Here is a 16,413-nt window from a genome sequence, read left to right as displayed (position 1 = left end):
TCTTTTGCACCATGGAACAACGCACTTGTGGGCCCTAAATCTGGCACACAAAAGTGGCATTATTTCCAAGCAGGCAGCCCATTCAGGTGAGGCAAGTACTGTCCTGCCTGTATCAAATTTGCTAAAATGGTATCAGTGTGTTCCAGCAGAAGTGAAAGAGTTAAGCAGGAATCTTGTATAAATCACATTTTGCAGGAATCATTCTGTTACAACAGATTGTGGAGCACTATTTTTTCCCACTCTTTCTGATACAAGCACCCTAGGCAAACTTTCTAATTAGAGCAGCAGATGTATGCAGTGCCATGTCTCTGTGAAGTTATTATGCCCAAACCAAATTTTGTCACCAGCAGCCAATAATTCGTTTGTCTACTAAGGGCTTGAAGTGGCCGCATCAATTATTTAAAAACATACTAAGAAGAGGAATCCATTTAAAATCTTCTGGGAAGCCCAGTTATAAAACAGTGCATGTTCAGGTTCCATTCACAATATTGTCTTTTTAAAAATACAATATTACTAATTAAGGCTTAGTGCATTAGACCATTAGTATTTGAGTGATTCATGACAGCATAACGATGTTGCTTATAATTTGTGCCTTAATTTATGGGATACTAAGAAAAAACAAAGGAAAAAAACCTAAGCAATTTGCAAAACTGAAACTCATCCAAAAACTGCTTGCAGTAATTTCTCCTGAAAAGTGATTTCACTATGTGTAAGTGCTATGCTGGTAAGAAAATGCTTCCTATCAATAATTAAAGGATAATGAAAGTTTCATGTGTCAGAAGACATCCTCAAAACAGGACTAGAAAGAAGAAGAATCCTTTTCATTCAGATCGTCCACATTTTAAACCTCTAAATAACACCCTTCTCAAAGAAGCATTTAAAATAAACTATTTAGTGAAATATATGACTATTCAAAACTCACCAGAAGCTGTAATAACAATGCAAATTAACACAATTCTAACAAAAGTTGCAGCAGAAAACAAAGGTCTGCACTGTGCCAAGCATCCCTGAATGCCATGGTTAGCCATGAAAGATGTGGGTGGTTACCATGTCAAGGTTATGAACAAAAGCATTACAGAGAGAGCCTAAAAACTTTTGTTGATTCCAAGTCTCTTAGCTGTCTAAGAAGGTCCAGCCGTTCTCTGACTCCTCTAGCCGGAGTATGGTGTGGGTCTGGAACTGTGAAGGCTTGGTACCCAACACAGAGAGTGTGCAGCTCTCCTCATTTGTACAGGCACACATGTGAAAGAATTTCTAAGGACTGGATTGTATTTTGAACTCCACATTCTCCTGGGAGATGTGGCTGATATCAGCGAATGAACACAAGAGTCACAGGAGATGAGAGGAGGAAGGCAAGAAGCACATTGCTAACAGCATTTCAGAAAAACTGTCTAAAAATAATAGTAATTCTACTCTCCGATTTGAAATACCCACACCTAAGACTGACAAAGACAGAAGCTTAGCAGGATTTTCAAATAGGTCTTTGGTGTAAAATCCTCTTTAATATTGGTGGAAATTAGTGAGTGATGCTAGAGTGCGATTTTCCAAGAAATGCAAGTTTTTGGACAGCTTATCCTTCTGTTTTCTCAACTCTAGTTGTTGAACTCTACTGTCATCACACTACGTGAGAGCACTTATGCTGACAGGCAGGGGGACCAAACAAGCAGCAGCAGTCCTTGGAAGAAAAACAGATCCTCTGCTGTCAAGGAGGCACCTTCATCAAGACTTTGCTGCTCTGTGAGTTTGCAAACCATCCTGCAAGTGAGATCTGGAATGCTGGATCAAAACATCAGCTAAACAGCAGAAAGCTAACCCTTGAAACACAAGGGTGGGTCTGAATGAAGTTACTGTGAGCAAATTGCAGCCAGGATATTTGAAGGCAAGCCTGTCACATTGCTAAACCACTACTGAAGTGCAAACTCTGCTTGATTCCGAATGGATGCTTAGCTTGGCAAGAGGCCACTGACTGCAACTGAGGAGGTGTCTGCTTAAAAAATAACTGAAGTCATTGTAGTATGAAGAATTAAATAAACCTCTAACTAAACATATTTTTATACTTTCCATTTTAAATGGTTTAATATTACGGAGCTACTCTTCTATATAGCATTTAGGTGGCAGTTTAGAGCAACCACTGGATTGATGGAAACATTTATATTTTAAAAAACTCTGTTTTGTGGTGACAAAAATTAAATTTGGATTAAACTGTCTTGGTCAGTCTCCCTATTTCTGGCTTCAAATGGGCAGGTTTGGTTGGAGTCTCCTATATCCAAAGGCTACAACTCTGGAGGTAACCCTCTCATAGATTTTTCTTCAGTTGCAGGAATTGAAGTCAGACATGTTGTGTGGCAAACTCACTCTCTTCTGACACTAAATATAAGGACTGCCTTTTACCTCCTGACCTACCAGTAAAGCCACCGCCTGTCATCCCATGTCTTCGGCTAGTCGGAGAACTTGGAGTCTTTAATCCCCTCTCCACCTCTTCTCATGCATATAAATTAATCTGTAACTAAAGTTACTATTTACAATCTCATCTCGTGATAAGCTTATTTCATCACATTTTGAAAAACAGACAACCTCTGTTCAGTAAATTCAAAACTCTCTTCAACAGGCTCTCTGTTTAGCAGGCTGGGGTAGACAAGTACTCTTGGTAATGAAGATGCAGCAATTAGGTCTGGAACCATCTGAAGATGCCACCTGTTCTTCAGTACTCAACTACTTTGATCAATCTTTACTACGTAGGAGCTTGGCATGACATTACAGGTCACAGCTGGTATTTCCAATTATTGTACTCGTCCAATTTTATCATGACTTGATTACTAAAAGTCAGGTCAAGAAAACCCTGGTTGACATCGTCCTCCTCCTTCCCCTCCATACTCTCCACAAAATTTTGCTTTTCTTAGCTTCATCTCTATTGCCCTATCATATTTCTGTTTGGCTTTTTTATTTTTTTTTTTTTCATTTTATTTTCCCCTCTTGATTTATGGGTGACCTAATATTTTCTAAAGGAGGTAAGAATTAATTTGAAGTTAATGTAATCTTATTGATAAAAAGGTTGGCTTTCTTGATTTGCTTTGGTCGTGTAAAAAAAATCCCTGAATAATGCCACCCACAGTTTGAAAACTCTTTTAAGAGGGCTTCAGTAATAATGCCAAACTATGAGCCCTATGCTGCCCCATGAAATACAAAGCTCTTATAGGGTATATCTCATGACATTATTTGCTATGATACCTCTCCCTCATGTGCTGATCCTTACCATAGCAACAGCACGTGGAATAAGAAATTCGAAATCAAAAAACATCCGAAGCATCCCAGGAAAACAGATCAGACACTGCCAAGACATATAATTATTATTTTTTTTTCCTGATCTGTAATTAATTAATTTATTTTTTTTTTTTAAATCTGGTGGGTTTTTTTCCCCATTTTTTTATTTAATAACAGCAACATAAACAACATGTCTGTGTGCATTGCTGCATTCTTTTAAGCCAGCATAAACATTCCGGATTGATGAACAGAGTTAATGCTAAGGACTCCAGGCACCTTCCCAGCCCCAACCTTTTTGCACACACACACTGACAATCTATTCCCCTACATGGATTTTGAATCCCTTCCATGCCCAGGTCTGCAGGACAAATATGACTCAGAGCTGACTCCTACAAACACTCAAATGCGAGACCGCAGTCCCGCTAGGTTAAATGGGACAAATCCAATGAGGGAAGTTATTTGCCCACATAGGTATGCAGAAATCTTGATGCTGTGACACACACCCTTTTCCAGGAAGAGGATATTTACACCAGCATTAAAAGCAGCTCATTACTAATGGATTAATGCCTTGCAGATAACATGCATAGTCATTCTGCAGGCAAGGCAAATGTCAATGGCCCCAGGAGAAAGCTGAAAGGAGTATTTGGTGTTGGGCAGCTAATATGAGTTACAGTTCCAGCTGCTTCATTCACTGTGGAATTTTACTGATTCAGATACTGCTTCTTGTATTATAGCATTGTCACAGTAGATACTACTTATTGTAATATTTAAAAATATCTGGTAAATAGAACTGTATTTTATCCATCCATGTTAAATTTCCAACAGAAAAATGATGAATATTATGCAAAGAAGTAGTTTTTTATAAATGAACAAGGCAATAATTCCACTTTGAAAGTAAATACTTACTACCTGTATAACATAGTAACGTATAAAATTGCTTTAAGTATTTCACACATAGAGGATTATGACTTTGAAGTTGCAAATGACATAAAGCTTCAATATCATGATTTTACTCCTTGGTTTTTGAAAAAGAGCAAAAATAGAAAACTGAAAACATTGTGAATGGATAGATTATTTCACTTGGAAGGAACCTAAAATGATCATCTAGCCCAACTGCTTGACCAATTCAGGGCTCACCAAAAGTTCAAGCACATTGTTGTCAAAATACCTCTTAAACCCTGACAGGCTTGGGGCATTGATCACCTCTACAAGGAGCCTGTTCCAATGTTTGACCGTCCTCTCAGTAATGTGTCTTCCTATCTAGTGTGAACCTTTGCTGGTCCAGTTTTAAACCATTCCTATGTGTCCTGTCACTGGGAACCCAGGAGAGGAGCTGAGCACCTCCCTCGTCATGTTCTCTCCTTAGGAAGCTTTAGAAAGGTCATCCTTCAACCTGCTCTTCTCCAAACTAGACAAGCCCAAAGTCCTCAGATGCTCCTCACAGGACATATGTTCCAGCTTTGTTGCCCTCCTCTGGACATATTTGAGAACCTTCACATTTTTCCTAAACTGCGGGGCCCAGAACTGCACACAGTACTCAGAGTGAGGGTATGCCAGCATTGGTACCCACAGCTTTTTGAAACATATTAGAAATAAATTCTTGAAACATAAAAATGCCAGCCACTTGAATTTCCTGTCCTCTATTTACATTATATTTCAAGGATCAAAAATAAAAATACATGTTCCCTTTACCAGTGATTTTAAAACCAGAAAATGTGCTTAGAATCAAAAGTTAGTAATTTCTGGCTTTCCAAACGAAGTACTTATTGTAACAGAGTGCCAAAGCTACATGAAATCCAATGCATTCTTGATTAAGAGTATTAGATAGTCTGATATGAAAATAACTTTGCTTAGAGCATAATGGCTACCTCCTATTTGAAAGACTAATGCTAAGAATATTGCATCTGTGCAAATGTTAAGAACTCCACTCTCACCAACTGAAATTTAATCCAAAGGGGAAATAGGACTTATAAACAAAGATTCTTTCTGTCTTGAACTATTTATAGTGAGAAAGCAGAACTAAGCCAAATGAAAATGAGTCTGCAAAAACACCGTGGAGCACTGTGCTCTGGAAGATCAAACCTCCCAAAAGAGAAATGTGGGTAAGGCTCTTGACATATCATTTACACTCTGAAGGTCAATAGTGAAGTCTGGTTTAAGGTTAGTCATCCATAAATGGGGGGCATGACCAGAAACCTATTGTGCCTAACTCTACACCATCATCTACCCTCCAAAAGAACTTAGGAGTCATCACTAGAGCTGGCCTCTGTCCAGCAAAAACTTTGCTTTTTAAGTCTAGCAGTGAGCAGGACTGCTCCACACTGAATCAGTAAATATCTTACACTGAAGCTCAAGTACAACAGCTCAAGTAGTCCAAAAACAAAGTAATAAAAGCAGACCATGAACATATTTATGGGGAAAAGAACCAGAAAACTGGAACAGCCTCCAAATGGAGTATGAGAAGTAAAAAAAAAATTCCCTAAATAGTTGTAAGAAGGAGTTTGATCAGTACATGAAAGGAATTGTATGACATCTTGGCTGCAAAAGCAAGGGACTGAACTAGATAACCCAGAAGAATCAGTCATATCTTCTTATAAGCATGCAATTCTCTATAGGTATGTTTAAAAGGAGAAAAATGAAGTTTTTTAAAAATGCTATGAAAAGACACCAGAACCCATAGAACATGATCAAAGCAAAATCTAAGATCATCAGCTAGCATTTATGATTTCTTAGACTTTCAAAATATTTTATTTAAATAAGTTAGCTAAGATTTTTTTAACATACATATTTTATTCCAGTCTAGACAGCATGACATCATCTGCCTGCATCTTATCTCTCACAGGGCTGGGTAAACTGCTTTACTTCAACCATCTCTTTTAAAGAATGGAATCCATAATGTGGTTTAGCATGTGTCCGTGTATTTCTGCACAATCTAATTTCAACATTTAATATTTTAAAATAAATCATTAAAAAGATAACCAATTAGACCTAGGAGCTTTATATTTCATTCATTGCAAAACATACTCTGATCATTGCCTCCTTTTCTCTGAAGACATTTTATTCTGAATTTACTTTTATCCTTTTATATAGTTTCTTCTTATTCCAAGAGAAACTTGAATCATCCACTACCATTTAAAAGAAAGCTTAACACATCCTGCACATGTATGGCACACTGCAGGTGCAGTTCTGAAACAAAAGGGGAAGAAAAATGTTCTGTTTGGGAGCCATAAACACTGGGCTCATAAAAAATCAGTAGGGAATATGCTGGGGGCCCATGACAGAGATGAACATGAAGGATGTGAGGTGGAACCCTGAAGCTTCCAGCAGGACTGCTGAGCACTGGACTTTGTCATGCATGATACAAGTAGGTGAAATAAGCCCCAGGTCACAGGCACTGCTCTGCTCAGCTGGGGTCATGAGGGACAGGGTCGCCACTTGTGAGGAGTAGGAAAAATGCCCAACTTGATCATATAATTAAAGATGCATCAGCAGGTGTGTCCATGGACACTGAATTAAATGCAAAGACAACAGAAATACTCTCTTTTTGTGACTTTTAAATGCTTGATTTTGCCTCTTAGATGTTTTTAGCATCTTATTTTCTTTGCATGCAGCCATTTTAACAGCTCACTCTAAGTACTGACCCAGGTGGCTTCTTCCTTCCGTTGGGTTACCACTCCATGTCTTCCCAGCCAGTCTCTCTTCTAAATAATTTATAACTCAGAATCTCACCAGGACTTTCAGACCAAGAGCACAGATCTATCGTCAGCCTAAGTCAATCTTATGCTGCCCTTTCCTACACCTCCCCTCCACTTTGCCTTGAGTGTTAATATGAGCAGTTAGTCAGATGGATCAAGGATCTAATTGGAATAAGATTTTATTTTTTTATATCACCGGCTACAGCACACTATTCAGAGGAAAGAAGGAAGATTGTGCAGGACTCCTTCTGCAGAAGCAGCTGGAATTTAAACCAACTTAAGCTGATCTTGAAACTGTACTTGAAACTGACAGTGTACAGCTCCCTTTCAGCCTGCCATTTTGCCTTCTAACATTAGTTGTGCTTTCTTCCAAACCGGCCTCCAACCTCTGATATTTTTTATGTGCCGTTTATCTCATATTCTGTTAAATTTTATTAATCCCATCCCAGAGTAATGTTTTTTCCCTCTTCTATCCTCTCTTAAAGACTCCCTCACACTTACTTTTTTTTTTTTTTTTTAATTTTTGCTTATGCAGGTACTTCGTTACTCTTTTGTTTAATTGTTTCTCTGATTCCATATATTCTACTATCCCTGATTCTGCCTTACATGGCTTATACCTCTAGGCTGCTATTGTAGGTGTCACAAACAAGCAAAATCTGCGTGAGAGTGCAAATTTAGAAGATGCTTTTAAGATTTCAGCCTTGAAGATCAAGCATGAGTTTGCCTTTGCAATATATACTGGAAAGATCTCACAGGAGTGAAGGATCTGATACCATCCATATGGCACTGCAGATTTCACCTTCAGATTTGAAAGAATCAAAATCCTCCTCTTCCCAGATTCTTCCATATTGCCAGGCAGGAAAATTCTGCCAATCCCAAATGCTAACACAGGCACCTATCCCCACTCAAAACGCAGTTTTAAAACTAAGTTGGTGGCTAGGAACAGTCACATTTACAATTCTTTTCTAGTCTCTATCCCACATTACCACTGAAAGCTAAATATAAAAAAAGAGAAAGAAAATAAATGCCTGGTCTTTCATTTTACTATTACTGCTGCTTAAAACTTAGTCTGTGTGCTACAAAACCCAGGGGTTGGGGTTAATTAGTGGATGTCTGTGACACAGAAACATAGAATTGTTTGGGTTAGAAAGTACCTTTAAAATCATCTAGTTCTAATCCCCCTGCCCTGTGCAGGGATGCCTTTTAGTAGATCAGGTTGCTCAAAGCTCCACTCAACCTGGCTCCAAACACTTCCCAAGATGGGGTATTCACAACTTCTATGCATAACCCATTCCAGTGCCTCACCAGTGTCTCATCTCTCACATGTAGAGTAACCAATGAAGTATCCACCTGCTTCTAGAACCCATAAAATATTTTTGTATTAGGTGAAAATCCAAATACAGGCAAAATAATTTCTTGCATGTAGATGGACAACCAGAAACATATAGCTAAAATACCATATTTTTGTATCATATAGAATTAATATATTTAAAATATTCCTATACATAGCATATGCTTTATTTAGACCCCAGATTTTAGAAAGAACTCTCAATTTATTTCATCCTGTGATGGAATCAAGCAGTGTCGTGTTGCAGAAATCAAATGAAAGTGCCAAGGAATTTTAGTTTAGTTATGCAGACTGCCTGAAACACGAGCCATCTCAAAGAAGATAAAATTCTCTGAAGTAATAATAATAGATACTTCACACCTTCCCTGTTGTCAGTGTTCTATGAGCCTGTTTGGAGTCTCTCACTTAGGCAAGAAATCCTACTGAAGTCAAGAAATTATTTAACACGAATAGGAATTGCTGAATTTAGTCATAGCTCTGCTATCCCATTTTACAGTTAGGAACAGCATTGCACAAACCCCCCACATTCAGTGCCACTTTAGGAGATGTTACTAAGACATGCAATGAGAACTCCTGAGACATGGACCCAGCCTCCGTCATGGTTAAGTGAAAGCTAAGCCTTAGCTTTGAATTTCCATACTTTTATAGCCTAAGTCATTCTCCATTCAATACTATAAGGCAAAATGTATAAACCTTTTCAAAAGGCACACAAATTAAACAGAACACACTTCTCCATTGATATCACAACAAGAGAAAGAACTGTTCACATTCTTATTTAAATACAAGTATTTACATTTGCTAAGTTCTACCTTTCTGTTCCTGTTACAGCCTCAGCTGGGTTATACAAATTTGAAACCTGATCTACTCTGAGGTGTCCCTGGAAGGTGGCCATCACAGGGTTTGGAATCAGATGATCTTTAATATCTTTTTCAATCCCAAGTTATTCTATGGTTCTATGATTGTAAGAAATTTCATTACGTTTCTGCACTGCTGATAACCACTCAAATTTTGTCCAGCAAGGAAGTCCAAAGCAGCTTGGAAGTACATCAAGTACGTCATGGCCAGGTACTTGTCTTCTCCTTCAGAAAGACAGGCTTTTTTGTTTATCCTGAGAGGTTTTCTAAGCCCAGATCAGGATCCTATTTCCTTCCCAGTTCATGTTCCCTGCATTTCACCATGTTGTCTTTGAGTATTGGCGTACTCAAGGTTACTGAGGCAGCCATTGTGACCTAAAGATACTACCTGAAATTGCTAACGTTGACTTGCAGATGTTTTATACTGAATTCACCAGGTGAAAGAATGGCAATTCTATGACTGGTACGAGAAGCACACAGTCACGACGCTTTATTCTACTAGAGCTCAAAGAACTCTACCACTTTGATTTGCATAAAATTTTCAAACTTTGACTGCAGATTAAAAAATCTTTATGGGAGCTCCAGATGCCTCAATATAAAAGATACTGTTGTACGCAAAGTGCCAGTATGTTTAAAACAGACCATGCCACTGTATACATGTGGTGATTTTAACTGGGATAGACCTAATTTTCTTCACAGGAGCCAGTATGGGGCTAAGGTTTGGATTTTTCCTGGAAAAAGTGTTGATAAAACATGGATATTTTCATTATTGCTGATCAGTGCTTGCACAGTATTGAGGCCTTTCCTGCTTCCCCAGCAAGGAGAATGGGGGTGCACAAGAAGCTGGGAGAGGACACAGCAGGGACAGCGGACTCCAGCTGATCCAAGGGATATTCCTTAGCATGTGGCATCATGTGGAGCAGATAGAGCTGGGGAAGAAGGAAGGGGAGGGATGGTGTGGGGGAGTGGAGGGAATGATGATGTCTGTCTTCCCAAGTCACTGTTAGAGGAGACAGAGTAAGGCTTTCCTGGGCATGACTGAACATCTGCCTGCCTACAGGAAGTGATGAAAGAATACCTCATTTTGCCTTTCTTGTGTGACTTGTACTTTATCTATTAAACTGTCTTTGTCTCAACCCATGAGATTTTCTTTTCCTATTTGGATTCTCTGCCTCATCCCATCCTGCTGGTGTCACTTATATTAGTGAAATTTTATGTTAACTACTAGTTATTAAGACGACTAAGTTCTCATCAGACTTCTAGGGTTGGCTCTAAAACCTTGCTATAAAACTATTTCTTAAAATGCTTACAAATGAGCCTGTCAAAATTATTAATAATAAATCCTTCTGCAACTACTTTTAAGTAAACCAAGAGCCAAATTGTAATCAAAAAAGGTATAGTCCTGAGCCATCCATACCTTGAAAGGCCAAATGAATGAACAAATTGAGTATTCTATCTGTCATTTATAGAAGACAAGCATTTTGCTTCCGTGGATTATGTGTCCAGAGCATCTAAATATATTTAATGTACAGATGACAAAGTCAGATGTTGCAGGCTCCATAATCAAAATTATTTGATTCACATTCCTTGTTAAAAGCCTTGTCTGCTAGCCAAAATCAATAGGGCATTATGTATATTGCCCTATAAACAAAATTTAAGTTTTGTTACTGATACAATGGCAGTATTGAAACAGGCACCCATTTACCAGCACGGAGTTGCAGCAGTGGATTGAGTAGGAGAAACTGCCTCACCCCAATTTAACCTGTAATTACTTGGGCTGCTCCTAGCAGATTCTATAGGACATGAGTGATCACTGGGACTTACAGTGAAACTCATTCCGAAAAATGCATTCCCTTTGAATTATGTTTAAAAAAGTGTGTCTCCTCACGAGACATGAAATCTCATATTTATATCAAGCAAATTCTGAACATTTTAGCTCCATTGCATCTGGTTGCATTTGCTTGGAATTGGTGGAGCAGTTACACTGTGCTGTCCAAAGTTAACGACAATATTCTTTTTCCTTTCCAACAAACACTTTCTGCACACAAAACAATCTCCAGCCTACACTGGCAAGTAGGGTATAGTAGCTGGATGCAAATCCAGGGAAAACTGGAGCAAATAAAAACATGCTGCAAAGAAGAAATGGTGTAGCTGGAGACCCCTTTCCAGAACTACTTTCCACTTGACCTCCTACAAACAGTTGTCATCAGAGAGCTGTGTTAGCACTACCAGACTGTAATTAAGTCTTCCCTATCTAATAAAGGGAAAACCAAGCAGATTGATGAATGCAAACCACAAGACAGAGGAGTTTAATACTGGTAAGGGTGAGGGAGCCCTTTGCTCTCTTAGCCCTGAATAACTCAGCCACTGCAGCACCAGATCATTAGACACTCTGCTTTCCAGAGAGCCACCCTCTTCCTTTCCCTGCCACGTCTGAGCACTTGTTACCTCTGACACTCTTCCACATGCACCAAGACTGCGAAGGGAACCGCTTGTAGATCTGTTCAGCATCTGGCTCTTCAGAGTAACACATTTCCCAGGAGGAAAATACTAATTTTCTTCTATGCGTAAACAAATACAGCAGAAGAAAAATACCTATTTTATTATAAAAACTGTATTTCCAGCAGAAAAAATGCAAATAAATAGTCATCTTTGCATAAGGTATCATTTAGCTAAACATCTTAAAATTACAGATATACACTTGGATGGAAACATATACACATACAGTACCTTCTAAAACTAGTAAGGAAAGAGGTATCTAAAGAGAAAAATAGATAAGTTTTTTCAGATGCTACTGATTTTTAATGCATATTGTGCTTGCATTCCATGTGGACACCGATAAAACCACTGCACCCCATCCCCAAAACTACCAGGCAGCCCTGTAATAGTTTTCATTTACATTGTTAAAAATCTAAGAAGATCCATCCTCAAGACACTTTCCTTGATAAGTATATCCAAATGAAACAGCAACAAAAAGTCACTGAACCTGATGGGAAGTTGTAATTTAGGACAAGGCAAAATATACATGTTCTTCTTTTGTAGAACCACCACATTCACAGAATACAAACTCCTTTGACTAAGGATTTTAGACTGATCTTGCAGGATAACGAGGTGCAATAATACAAGCAAATAATTTCAGCTGGTTAGCAGTAGAGAGAAATCCCACCTTACTTTCAGAGCAATAACGTCTACAAAGTTGGAGTGACTCCTGAACACTCCATTACTTGGTTTACAGCAGTTTACAGCTTTAAAGGGCTTGTTTCAAAGACCAAACAAACCAACAAAAAAGGCTTAGAAATTAATAAATCCAAGGTTTCATGTCATATCCAAGTCTCAAAATATAAGTTAGAGATGTTTAATCTAGGTTAGTACATTACAGAATAAGCTAAGTGTAGGTGTGCTGTCACTCATGTCAATGGGAACAACCCCCAGATCAAACTCAACATTAACCTTACTTCAACACTTTCATATCCAGCTGAAAGCACTCCTGTCTCAGTTGTCATAAAAAAAACCCAAACACATGACTTGCTCTTTTTGTGTACAAACATTCTATCCTTTTTTTTTTTTTCACCAGCAGCTAAGCAACCAACTTAAGGTTCTTAGTGTGTAGATCTGTGAAGTGAGCATGGCTTTTCCAGAAACAGTTAAATGACACCAGTAGAATTCCCTTTAAAAGTTCATGAGAAAAACAATGTTAAGAGTTTTCCGTTTCCTGACACATTTTAGTATTTCTGTGGTAAAAGACAATATCTACCTGTAAACATACAATACGCACCCAAAGTAAAATCTAAACAAAATGAGATCTGCTGCCAATAGCATCCTTTGGAAATATCCTAAATCCTGACATGTCGAGACAAAAGTCATGAAGAGTGCTGATCACAAGTAACTCCTGGTGACTTCAGGAGGAGTACTGGATATTTCTGCCTTCTGTGGATTAAAACAAACTGGCACGATTTTTATCTACAGAACAAGTGCTGTTCTGTGCTACATGTGATTTTAACAGCAAACTCTATCAAATCAGAAAAATTGTATCACATCGCTGTGCTTATCAAGAAAATATGTTTAGCCAGCAGTCAGGGTTCAGCAGAACAGCAGCTGACAAGCTAACATGCATCACCCATATTTATTTATCTAAACTGCCAGTGTGCTGTGCTCATTTTCCAACCCTTTCTCTTCCCCTGCATCCCTTCAAGGATGATGTACACAGCACATCAGGTGTCTCTCCCTTCACAGCTATCAAGCATTAGGAATGTCACATCTCACTCAAAGCATGCTTCCCACTTTCACAGTCAGCCAGCCACAGGAGAAAAAAAAATTCCAAGGCAAACTTGTGTAAAATATTTTAATTTAGGCTAAGAAGAAATGATGAAATGACCCTTGATAGCACAAGATTACTTCCATCACTGCTCATTTTTGCTGAGTGTTATCTATGCAGCATGTGGAAAGACAGGATATTTTGGAATTGCATTAACTAGACAGGAAACATTCATGTTCCTGTATCCATGAGGGCCTCCAAACACAGATTAAAACAACCATTTTAGCTCATTTGTAAACTTTTAAATACAAAAAATGATTCAACCTGTTAGAAAACCATGTATACAAAGTGCTCTTTCATGTACTTTGTATTAACTAGATTTTATAAGTAATTTCAAGTCTCACAGCCAGACAAGTGTACTTTTGAGCTAACATCTGAAACTGTGTACCATTGTGAAGCCAGTTTTCCTTACAAGTTCTTGAGCAAAATTACCGCTTGCTTTGAAACAAACAAGGGAGATGTGAAAAATCTATGTAAAAGAGCCAGAGGCTGTTATTTTGCATCATATTAAGTGACACTTTGCAAATGGCACCCTGCAAGTTATGCCTTAACACCTTGTTAAAATGCAACTAAAATCTATATTACCCCGCTTCACACGCATAGGTAAAATACATAATGGAAGGCATGCTAAAAGACTTGGGGGAAATCCATGAAACATATAAACTACTTGATTGCCTCTGAATAATAAATCGTTCCCCAGCAGGTTTATAACAGACTGTTTTACCGTAAAAACACATTTCTGCCATCAATAGGCAGTTTTCTGAAGAATGAAAAACAGTCTAAAACAACTTTGGAATTGGGAAGTAAGCTGGATTGCAATGCTTCTGCCGGCTGGCCAAACTGATAATGTTTCACGTCTCTTTTTCTTACTGAACACTAATATGTAACAGAAAATTATCCATTTACTCTGGATCACAGCTCTATCTTCCACACTCATCCCTGGAATAACACTGTCTCAGGCTGCTGGAGGAACAGAAATGCTATCCCTTCACATTAGCCGTAAAGTTTTCCTTTTCTGCACTCCTGAGAAGCCAGGAGAGGAATGGGAGCCATCACCTTGAAGGTGCCAGTAATGATCTATGGAAAGATGTTCCGGAGCACAAGGGACTGAACTCTGTGGAGAGCTCTGTGGCTTTCCTGCATCCCTGACTGGTTTTTCCCCCAGCAGCCTCTGCTGTGCTCCTTGCTCTATGTTCAGGGACTGTTTGGAAGCTTAAACACCCATCATCCCAGGAACAAGAAATACAAATGCACTTTGCACACGCACATACACACACACTCACTCTCAAGACACACGTGTACACAGGCACAGCTCCCCTGGCACTACATGCAATTCACTCCAAGTCCCCTGTGTATTGCTTAAAAACAGAAACCAAGCATACACTCAGAAAAAAAAAAAAAAAAAAAAAAAAAAAAAAAAAAAAAAAAAAAAAAAAAAAAAAAAAAAAAAAAACCATAAACCAAAACAACAAACCAAAAAAATCCACCCACCACCAAATCCCAACCAAACTTCCTACCAAAATACTAAAATAAAATAAAATAAAAAAACAACACAGAAAGGAGGAGGGAATGAGGAAGGGAGTGAGGGGTAGGACGAAGGAAAAAACAGAAGCTTGGTTTTTTTCCTGCTGTTGCTGTGGCTCCCAAGCATGCAGTGCTAAGGAAGAGTAGTTCCCCACTTTCATCAGCCAGCTACATCCTTGGGATAAAAGGGAGCAGTCCGGAGTGATGCTGAGGCTGCAGAAGGCAAAACAAGGCTTTGCCTGACTCCCCATGAAATTCTCTCCTCCACATCCCCTCCTCCCTAAAACCTGCCCTAAATGGGGGGAGAAAAAAAAATCAACAAGCAAAACCAAAATACAAAAAAAAACCCCAAAACAAAAAAACATCACGGAAAAAAAAAAAAACCCAAAACAAAAACGAAAAAACAACACACAAGGAAAAAAGTGATGAAAAGACACAACTCACCTTAACAAGGGGTGTTGGATGGGGTCAGAGAGGAGGAAGGGTATAAAAAGATCTATTTTTAGCAGAGGTTGTGATAGTATTGAAACACACAGACACAGGGTTTGGAAGCAGGGAGAAGAGTATAAAAAAATGAGGGGAAGAGAAATTATCAAGAACGTGTAAGTCAGTCTGGCAGGAGAGAAGAGAATCCCCAAGAAAAAAAAAAAAGAAAAAAAAAAAGGAAAAAAAAAAGAAAAGAAAAAATAATATTAAAAAAAAAAAAAAAAGAAAAAAAAACACCAAAACAACCACGAAACGCCGAGAGGAGAAGGAGGGAGAGCGTGGCGGAGCTGGGGTTGTGTTTGTTTCTCTTCGCTGGGGGCGGGCGGAGGCGGCGGGGAGGGGTGTGGGGGGTGTTGGCGCTCCCGGCGAGGGGCCGCTCGCTGCCTCCCCGCGGGGCTGCCGCGGCCCGAGCCTGCTGCCGGCGGCTCCGGGCGGCCGCGCTCGCTCCTCGCCCGGCTCCGGCGGCTGCGGCGGGCGCGGCGCTCCCGCTCCCGCGGCTGGCTGGGGCTCTGCAGCCGCGTTCACGCCGCCGCCGCCGCTCCTCGGCCACCCCCGCGCCCGCGCTCCCGCCGCCGCCGCCCGCGGGCGCCCCCCGCCGCCAGCGCTGAGGGCCGGGGCTCCGGGCGGGCTCCGGGACGGCGGCGGGGCCGGGGCTCTCTCTGTGCGCTGCCGGCCCGGCCGCGGCTGCCGCGGAGCCGAGCGGGGAGCGGGGAGCGGTGCCCGTGCGGGGAGCGGGGAGCAGTGCCCGTGCGGGGCCGGGGGAGCGCGGTGCCCGCCCGCGGTGTCCGTGCGGGACGCGGGCTCGCCCCGAGCGCTGCGGAGCCCCGCTCCTGCCGCCCGCGCGGCGCCCGGCCGGGAAAGGGAGCGCGGGGCTGGGGAGCCAGAGTTGGACACGCCGGAAGGCGTTTTGACAGCTGAACGCTGCTTATC

General features: G+C 40.2%; 1 protein-coding gene across 3 annotated transcripts in view; it reads right to left on the bottom strand.

Moving 5' to 3' along the window:
• Positions 1-15,698, bottom strand: part of LOC136366277 (poly(rC)-binding protein 3-like) — a 497,612-nt gene extending 481,914 nt beyond the window's left edge. For all 3 annotated transcript variants that reach the window (XM_066327277.1, XM_066327274.1, XM_066327290.1), the window contains exon 1: positions 15,442-15,698. The gene's annotated coding sequence lies outside the window, so the exon portion shown is untranslated. The remainder of the gene's footprint in view (positions 1-15,441) is intronic.
• Between the last annotated feature and the right edge of the window lie 715 nt (positions 15,699-16,413).

The sequence above is a fragment of the Sylvia atricapilla genome, chromosome 1 (assembly GCF_009819655.1).
Source record: "Sylvia atricapilla isolate bSylAtr1 chromosome 1, bSylAtr1.pri, whole genome shotgun sequence".
Taxonomy (NCBI): domain Eukaryota; kingdom Metazoa; phylum Chordata; class Aves; order Passeriformes; family Sylviidae; genus Sylvia; species Sylvia atricapilla.
The sequence above is the reverse complement of the archived record's forward strand: the minus strand, read 5'-3'. Positions and strand labels throughout refer to the sequence as shown.